Below are 10,073 nucleotides of genomic sequence, written 5' to 3'. Positions count from 1 at the left end.
AAAATAAATTTTCCTTTTAGAGTCCTAATCTTTAGGTACTTATAAGAGACAACTGTTATATGAATTATGTTAGGAAACCAACCACTTCATTACCACTAAAAGCTAGGAAACCAACCACAACTGAGACACTTTCTTCATTACCATTACAAGCCATGAAACCAACCACTTCATCCTCTCAACAAGATGGAGTTAGTAAAAAGAAGAGAAAGTATGCATCCTTAAATGTTATAATTGAGAGTGGTAAGTACCAAATCCAATAGAGTCTAACCTGGTCAATATGCTAAAGAATACGAAGAAAATTGAGCTAACCACTCATGGAGCTATCTTTGTATCCTCCCAAAAGGATGCAGTTGTAAAAGAGGGAATCAAACTGACTCTAGAGTCATCTTCTCAACAGGGTGTCTCTATTGAACAAAGCATTCTCCCTAGTGCAATCTGTAAAGAGTCTGCACCTCAACCCGAGCACTCTCAAGTTGATGAAAGAAGAAATAAGGTTGGCACTGACATTGAGAGCACATCACTTGAAGCTCCTTCATTCATTTAGAGGGAGCTGCGCATACTCAATGCTAACATCACAAATCTCATATCTCAAATTTCTTCTTCATATAATGAAACACTTGAATCCACTTCTCAAATGTTTTCAAAATCAAGTGACACGGTCCAAGCAACTGTGCTCACCACCCAGGAACCACATTTAGATGGTGAGAGACTATGAGCTGGGGTAGACCTTGATGACACCATCAAAATTACAAGGATTTCATCAGTTTTAACTGAAGACCATGTGGATGTTACTCAAGCACCTTCATGTGCTAAACAATCTTCACAAATTGATAGGTTTGAGGGTAGTACTCTTGAGGGGGGACAGGGGGCTATCTAAATCATCTCCAATTCAATTGGAGATTCCTCAAGTATGGACTCCTCCCCCTCAAAATCCTAGTTAAAATTTCACCGACAATTGAAACTGGGAGTACAATTTCCAATGATCCGACTATTGGGGAGGCAAGTATAGCACCTTCAAGTGCCAATTCTTTGCAAGAAGAACAGGAGTTTAAGACTATGGTACATGATAGTAACCTGGTTAAATCACCTCCAATTCAAATGGAGGTTCCCATTTATGGTGAACAACACATTGTCATAACCACACTTCCAACGGTGAGTTCAACTATGACTCCTATCACAGGGTTACCTACCACTTATATCCCCTCCACCTCAAACCAAACAAACATCACATCCACCTCAAACCAAACAGACATCCCATTCACCTCAAACACCACACCACAACCTTCTCACCTTATATCTCAATGGCTGCAAGATGCTCAAGCCCAACCAACAACTGTAAATGATCTTTTGGTTGAGCAGCTTGCAGGCCTAGCCAGTATTACCCAACAACTCCTTATAACAAATATGTCAAACCAAGACTATCAAGCCATATTGTTTTCATACAAGGAGGATGTTGAGGAGCAGCAGGAGAAAATTGTTGATAAAGCAGATGGTAATGTGGATGCATAGCTCTCAAAGGATTTCACTACAACTATGGAGGAGGCCTTAGCAAAGTTCAGAGAAGAATATGTCACCATTTTGGGTGATAACGCTAAGGTTCTCACTCCTCGGGAAGTATATGATGATGTGACAGAAGTGTACAAAGCTCAATTGAAGGCCTTTCATCACATTGGAAGAGACGTGGAAAGCACTCTGATCAAGTATCAAACCGCAGTGAAGAAGTCGGTCAATGATAGGATTGATGAGCTGATGCCAACATTTCAAGAAATCAAGGCCAAGTTTAACAAATTTTCAGACAGACTTCAAGCTCTTTCTCTAACTCCAGTGGAAGAAAATGTATATAAGCTAAGTAAATCTTTTATAGCTCTACATGAAGTAATCCAGAAGCAAATCACTCAACATAATGACTCAAAGGTCAAGCTGGATCAACTTTACAAATCAAGTCAATATATCTACAAGTCATAAATCAAGTCATATAAAGAAGTCATTCGAGAATTCCAGAATGACTTATCGAGAAGTCCAAATTGGTCTATCGAGAAATCCTAGATATATCGACAAGTCAAATGAAGATATGAAGATTGGAGATATCGACAAGTCATTTCTGCATATCGAGAACTAAGAGATATCGATAAGGCAAATAAAGATGCGAAGATTAGAGATATCGACAAGTTATTTCTACATGCAAATATTTGGAGACCTCGACGAGCCAAGTTCACTTATAGAGAACTCAGAGATCTCGACAAGTCAAAATTACCTATCGAGAACTCAAAGACCTCGACAAGTCAAAACACTTATAGAGAATTAAGAGATCTCGATAAATCATTATACTTATCGAGATGTCAGTTCTCTATACACCAAACTGGAAATCTTGACATGAAGCTCAAGTATAGAATGCAGACAAGTTAAATATTCAAGATTATCAATCAACAAATACTACACCATTTTTGACATGTAGCAACACCAAAAAAAAGTGTTAAAATGACCAAAAAATGTTACCTAAAGCCAAATAATTGGCTATGGTTATACTTTTTAAAAATAAGGGGGTGTTGGATTTGAGCCTGCTACAATAGGGGTCTGTGGTTACATTTTTTGAAATTTTGGTAACACCTCTCAATGTGTTACAATAGAGTACCTATAGTTACATTTTCTATTTCTATGGTAAAAAGTTGAAAATGTAACCACAGTTTTGTTGCAACATACCTAACCCCATAGTAACACCTAAATATGTGTTGGAATAGACTCTTTTGCAACATCATATTAACTATTGTAACACAAGATTGTAATACGGTTATATTCTTGTTACACTCTTATATTTTTAATAAGAATCTTTCTTGTTTATACCAAAATAACAAAATGTAATATTGGTTACACTTTCTGAATTTGAAAATATAATAAAATCTAAATCCACTTCACTTGATCAAAACATAACATTAAGGATTGAATACATAGTCAACTTGAGAATTTTGTTAACAAAAGTACAAATTATTCATCCTAACATTACAAAGTTCCAATAATAATACATAACATCCTAGCTGCAGTCAGCAAACACATCTTTCCTCTTCTCATCAAGCAATGTTGATCCAGCCTGCGAACAAATAGAAAATTTACCAAAATGCAACTTGCACATCAGCATTTCTTCCTCCACCTAAACAATCAAGCAAGTGATTCAGTCAGTACTTCAATTTATATTATAGCTCACGCGGATTCAAAAAACTTGTAATTAAAAATTGACAACCCTGGACTTTTGTAAATGACATATGGACATATAATTAATGTTGGCATATATATATATATATATATATATATATCAGTGTCACGCATCATATATCATCTTTCTCAGTGTAAGGTCATCAGTGTAAAAGGAAAATCCAAAGACCTACAAAGGGGCATACAATAAAATAAAATAATATGTGTGTGTGTCTATATTATTTATAAAGTAGATATAAGCACAGTCGTCCAAACCATCACCAACTATGGGCATCAAAAAATGCAACTTTCATTTCTGAACGGGCTTAAAGGAGGGCACTCAAAAATCAATCTCGATAGTTCTTTTTTATGATCTAGTAGCCCCTCAATCTAATGAATAATAAAGATGATTTAGCACGGTGATAAGACACAAGAACTACCTGCCTGTTATAGAAATCTTAAATAAAATCACAATCAAACATTTGAAAGTTTAGTCAGGTTAAAAAACTTTATGATCATTAATGTATAATTGTTAAGAATGTTTGTTTAGTTAGTTAGCAAACAACGACTATTACTCTGTATTGTTGTTCAATTAACATGATTAATTATTCTAATATATTTTGGAAGCTATGAAATTAGACTTATCCATATTATTTTAAATAAAGTCCTACTTGAAGTAATGAGATACTTAAAATTTATATGCAGACTTACCAGGTGATTTTATAACATATATGCACACTCTTTGTTATACTTATTTTCCTTCTTTGGACAACGGATTGAAAATTCTGTGACATAGTCCCACCAAAGCCATGGTTTACTGCTTTCCTTCGTAACTTTAAAGAAGCAAGTCTGACGTAAGTTTTGAACTACCACATCCTTCCCTATCTGGATCTGGAGCACAATACCTGCCATTGTTGAGATCATCAACTACTGCAGCTAACCTGCGAGAATGAACACCTAGCCCTTTCTCAATAAGGTTAAGCTTGAGGTCAAGGGCATGAGTGTATTTTCCAGAACCATATCAGTTGAACGTCTAGCTTAACCGGCTATGTTGATTGAACAAACTATAGGCTAATTAGATATAGTTGTGGGTGAACAAGAAAGTAACGACTTTGCCCATAGTTGGTTTATTATAAGTTATTTCAAATGTAATTTATAATTTCAGAACTATTATTTAGTTACTATAATAGATAATAGTACAAGTAACATATAAATTATGAAGAACTACTTCTTTCCATAATACGATCAATTTCTAGTGTTGGTTAGATAATTAATAATATTCTTATTATATACATGAACTATAGGTACAAACAAGCTTAGATTATAGATCAATACTTTCCCATAAGTAAATATTCACCTTGTATATAACTCCCATGCAAATGACTATATGAATAATTCATGAATGCAGATGCAAACCTCTGATGAAACAAGTCCATTGATTCCAACAATTACATATTCAAGAGCTTCTGCAACTCGCCAAGTTCTCTGAACACTTACACCCAATAGGTAAGCAGCTAGGCATGCATAAGCTATATAGTTGGATCAACATTCAGTACAAAAGTTATTAGCACTTCACTGAGGGAAGTTCTTATTAGCATATCAGATATAAGATGAACCCGCTTTCAAGAAGCCAATATTATTAACTAACATGCACCTGCATCAACATGCACCTGCATCAGTGTCATTAGCAATGGAGATAGTTTCTTCCTCCGTCTTAAACCGCAAAAGAGGTCTAACCGGTCCAAACACTTCTTCCCTGGAGCAAAAAGATAACTTTCCATCATTTATCATATCTAAACCCAAGTTACAACACATCTACTGATGCGAAATATTTAGTCAGAAAACCCCTTGACATCCCCTATACATCAGAATATCTAGAAAACAACAAATGAATGAAAATGAACTCTTGAGCCCTAAATTTATCCTGTAAATTTATGGTTTGCTAAAGAAAACCATAAAGATTCAAATAGTATTTCTTCTATTAAACCAAAATTAGCATACATAGTATAAATAGAGAAATAAACTCACCTTCTTTTGGAACAATTCCCCAGGCCTTACCGTGCTTTCCCTTGCAACCAAAATGACCAAAAGAGAAACAATCATCAAACACACACTTTTACTATTTGTACCAATTATTTTTAATTTTTAATACCGCAAGAAAAACAAGCCCATAGACCCAACAATAATCACAAAATGTACTTCCCATAATTTTCATTTTCGTAAAATTGATCCAGAACAACCAAACCAAAAGGAAACAGAATATAAAAATCAGTTCTGCTAAAACCCCCTAAACACGCACACACACATATATATTAAACATCAAACATAATATACACAAATATATCACAAATAATACACACAGTGTATATGTAGAACTTGAAAAAAGAGCAAAAACCCATAAACCTATAAATCGAAATGCTTGCTTTAAAAGTAAATAGTGTGGGAGAGAGAGGGGGCAGGGAGAAAGAAAGGGCGTTTACAATTAACTACCTGATAACAGGCCAACGCCTCTTAATATCAAGAAAATATTTAGGGCGCTTATAATTAGCTCTACCAAGCATAAAATATGAGCATACCAGACTAAATGTTAAATTGAACAAGAAGAAAGCCCCAAATTTGTGAAGAAAATGACTGCTGGAACCTTAATTATAAACTCCATTACTGACCTCGTTTGAGAAGAAAGCCAAATTTCTAGAACCTATCTTCAAGCTCCTAATTACAATCTTCAAGTTATGACCCCGATCGAGAAGAAAGCTCAATTTCTTCTCGAACCTATCAACCCCGGCTAAGAGATTGTGAGAGTGTTTTCTCGTTTGAGAGTGTATATTCGCGAGTGTATAAGTAAAAGTGTCTTTTATTTACAAAATAAAATGAGCGGGTCAAAATTTTAATATTGGGCCGCTTAAAATTTGGTCAAAATTTGGCCCGCCATTACATGCCGCCTAAATATTAGATGTAGGGTAACACTAATTGTAATATCAATACTAACATTAGATTTTATGTTACAATAGCCATTTTATCATGTTTATGGTAACATTGACAATCCTCTGTTGTAACACAAAAAAAAAGTGTTACCTCAGATCAAATTTTAGTGATTTAAGGTAACATTTTTGCTTGTAACACCAAAATAAGTGTTGCTAAAGGTCAATTATGGTGTAGTGAAATGATTTAATCACTTAGATTGAAAAGTCTACAAAAGCAGCTTGAAGAGTACAAGATCAAAGGCCAAGATTACCTGACAAAGGAAAGTCACAAATCCACAGGATTTGCAAAGATACACTAAACCAGAAATGGAAAGCTTTAGAGATAATTTAAAGAAGGGTTTAGTACATCTTATTGCATGTTGTGTAAACATGTGTTTACTAATTTATAAAGTAAACACTGGTCCTTTACTTTTAAGATTGTATCAAATAGATCTAGTGTTACTGGGTACTCTCTCAAGGAAGTAACTAGGTTTTTTACTTACAAAGAACCCAAGATTTGTATCAAAACACTAGCTTGATTTTAATACAAAATTAAGTGAGTTTTGAAATATTGTGTGCACTGTTTTATTTCAGTTAACATAATATTACTGCATTTCTAATATGTTTTGTTAACCAAGAAACAAACACTCAAAAAGCTTTAAAAATAACCAAAACACATTCACCCCCCTCTGTGTTGTATTCATTACCTAACAAGTGGTATTAGAGCAAAATCTGAAAGAAAACAGAGTAAAGATCTTGGAAGAATGAATACACAGAAGATTAACAGTATCAAGATCCCTGCCTTTGACAGAGCTAATTACACATTATGGAAAAAGAAGATGTTTCTATTTATAAATACGGAAAGCAAATTATATGTTCAGATTCTCAAGAATGGCCCTTTTACCCCCGTGGAAAGAGTTGAGGAATCTAAAGATGGAGACATGGTCATTCCAGGTCATTATAACCCTAAAGATCCCTCAAAGTATACTGAACCTGAAAAGGAGAAAGTCTCTCTGGATAGTGGCTTGCAACTGATCTTAATAGAGTCATTTGACAATATAATGTACAATAACATTATCAATTGTGATACAACCAAACAGATCTGGGAGAAGATAGAAATTTTATGTGAGGGAACATAGGAAGTTAGGTCAAACTAAAGGAGGATTTTGATATCTCAGTATGAGAGTTTTATGGCTAAACCAAATGAGAGTATAACCGATGTCTTTGAAAGATTCAATAAGCTGGTAAATGACTTGCAGCTTCATGACAAATACTATGAAACTGAAGAGGTTAACTTGAAATTTTTGCTCACCCTTCCAAACCATCTAGAACAGAAAATCTCAGCCATTAGAGAAGGGAGAGACTTGAGCAGAATGACATTGGAGTTTTATATGGTATTCTAAAAACCTATGAGCTGGAAATGATTCAAAGAAAATCCTTAAGAGCTGGTCAATGGCACATTGTTGATGGATCAAGTGCTTTAATTGTTAATGACAGTCAGTTATCTAATGATGAACAAGAAATCCAGACTCAAGTTGCTTCAAGAAATGAGCAAAAGAGCAAGGAACCACAGAAGCAAGTTATTCTTGAACTTGAAGAGGATGAATTCTATACCTTGGATGAACTGGATGAGTTAGATGAGTCCATGACTTACTTAACAAGGAAATTCTCTAACATTATAGTAAATAAGCCAAAGTTCTTCAAAAAGAAGGGACAAACATCCAACAAGGACAACAGCTGGAAGGCAAAGGCACAGTATAACTCTGACAGCAAAAATGGCTACAAAACAAGATATGTTGACAGGTCAAAGATCAGGTGCTTCAATTGTGATGAACATGGCCATTTTGCTATAGAATGCACAAAGCCTAAAAAGGTGAAAAAGGACAAGGCTTATCTGATAGGGATTCAAGCATATAAACGCATCGGAAAATCAAAAATTTCGAATCCCTACCTCAGAATCTATGTATAATAATTGGATGATTATGGAGAATATGATCATGTACCTTAATAAATCTTTCCTTCTGAATATGATAAACGTTCTGATCTTGATGAACCACAGCAGCCCTCATTGTGAAATCTGTTCTCCAAAGGTATCCACACGAACGCCCGATCGTCCAACAATCACCGGAGTCGGTACTAGCCGATTTGGTTGCCTCTTCCTCTCTCTATCTCTCTCTAGCCTCTCTAGTATGTAGAGCTACTAGGGTTTTTCTCTAAAAATGTGATTCAACCTCTAACCCTAAAATATACATCTTAATGCATATATAGGGGAGAGAAAGGATTAATGCCTAACCCTAAACCTAATGTGCTTCTAAAAGACCCATTCCGATTTTGGGTTTATTTTATTATTAAATTCCAATTCAAATTTTGGGTCTAAGAGAAAGCCTATTATAAAGCATCTTCATGTGTTTGGAAGCAAGTGCTATATTTTGAAAGTCAACTCTGAATATGTGGGAAAATTTGACTCAAAGGTTTTTGAAGCAATTTTTTGGGATATTCATTGGAAAGAACTGCCTACAAGGTCTATGTAATTGGTCAAAAGAAGATCATGGAAAGCACATATGTGACTTTTGATTATGACAAGTGTCTAGGCTTGGAATGCCTTGATGATAATGAAGCTGAAGCCCTTGTATTTGAAAACCTCAATATTAATAGTGATTCTGATGAAGAAGATGAAGTCAATGCATAATATATGATGAATGAAGAGATTACTGAACAAGAAAATCATGGTAATGGAAGTTCATCTCAAACACCTGAATTTGATAGCACAAACTTAGGGGGAGGAAGAGAAGAAGGATCTACAAGTCATACCAATAATGATGAAAATGATGAATGCACAAGTCAACAAACTCACACAAGGAAGTGGGATAAAAGTCACACTAGAGAAGCAATTATTGGTGATCCAACTGCTAGTGTGAGAACTAGAAGTGCAACTGCTAATGAGTGCCTACATGCATGATTTCTGTCTCAAGTAGAGCCTAAGAAAACTGAAGAAGCTCTAATGGATCCTGATTGGATATCTGCCATACAGGAAAAACTGAATCAGTTTGAAAGAAACAAAGTTTGGGAGTTAGTTATCCTGATTGGATATCTGCCATGCAGGAAGAACTAAATCAGTTTGAAAGAAACAAAGTTTAGGAGTTAGTTCCTGCACCAAAGAACAGAAGTGTAATTGGAACAAAATGGGTGTTCAGGAAAAGATGGATGAAAATGGTATAGTTACCAGAAACAAAGCAAAGTTGGTTGAAAAAGGCTACTCACATGAAGAAGGAATTGATTATGATGAAACTTTTGCTCCAGTTGCAAGACTTGAGGCAATAAGGATTTTTCTAGCATTTGTTGCACATTCAAATTTTAAAGTGTATCAAATGGATATCAAGAGTGCCTTCCTAAATAGCGAGCTAGAAGAAGAAGTTTATGTGCAACATCCACCTGGCTTTGAAGATCCAGAATTTCCAGATTTTGTGTACAAGTTACTCAAGGCTCTATATGGACTAAAGCAGGCACCTAGAGCTTGGTATGATACATTGTCAGAATTCTTACTTAGACATGGTTTTACTAGAGGCACTATAGACAAGACTCTCTTCTACAAGAAGCATGGTGATGATATGATCCTAGTTCAGATTTATGTGGATGATATCATCTTTGGTTCTACAAATGAAAAGATTTTCCAAAGATTCTTCAGGCTTATGCAGAGTGAATATGAAATGAGTTTGATGGGGGAACTAAGTTACTTTCTTGGACTTCAAGTCAGTCAAAGAAGTGATGGAATCTTCATCATCCATACTAAGTATGTCAAAGATTTATTGAAAAGGTTTGGTATGGTTGATTGTTCACCTGCATCTACACCTATGTCTATAACAATAAAGTTGGATGAAGATAAAAGGGCAAAAGTGTAGATATTTCAAGCTATAGAGGGATGAT

This window comes from Apium graveolens, chromosome 6 (genome assembly GCF_009905375.1).
Source record: "Apium graveolens cultivar Ventura chromosome 6, ASM990537v1, whole genome shotgun sequence".
NCBI lineage: Eukaryota > Viridiplantae > Streptophyta > Magnoliopsida > Apiales > Apiaceae > Apium > Apium graveolens.
Note: the sequence above shows the minus strand (reverse complement) of the source record.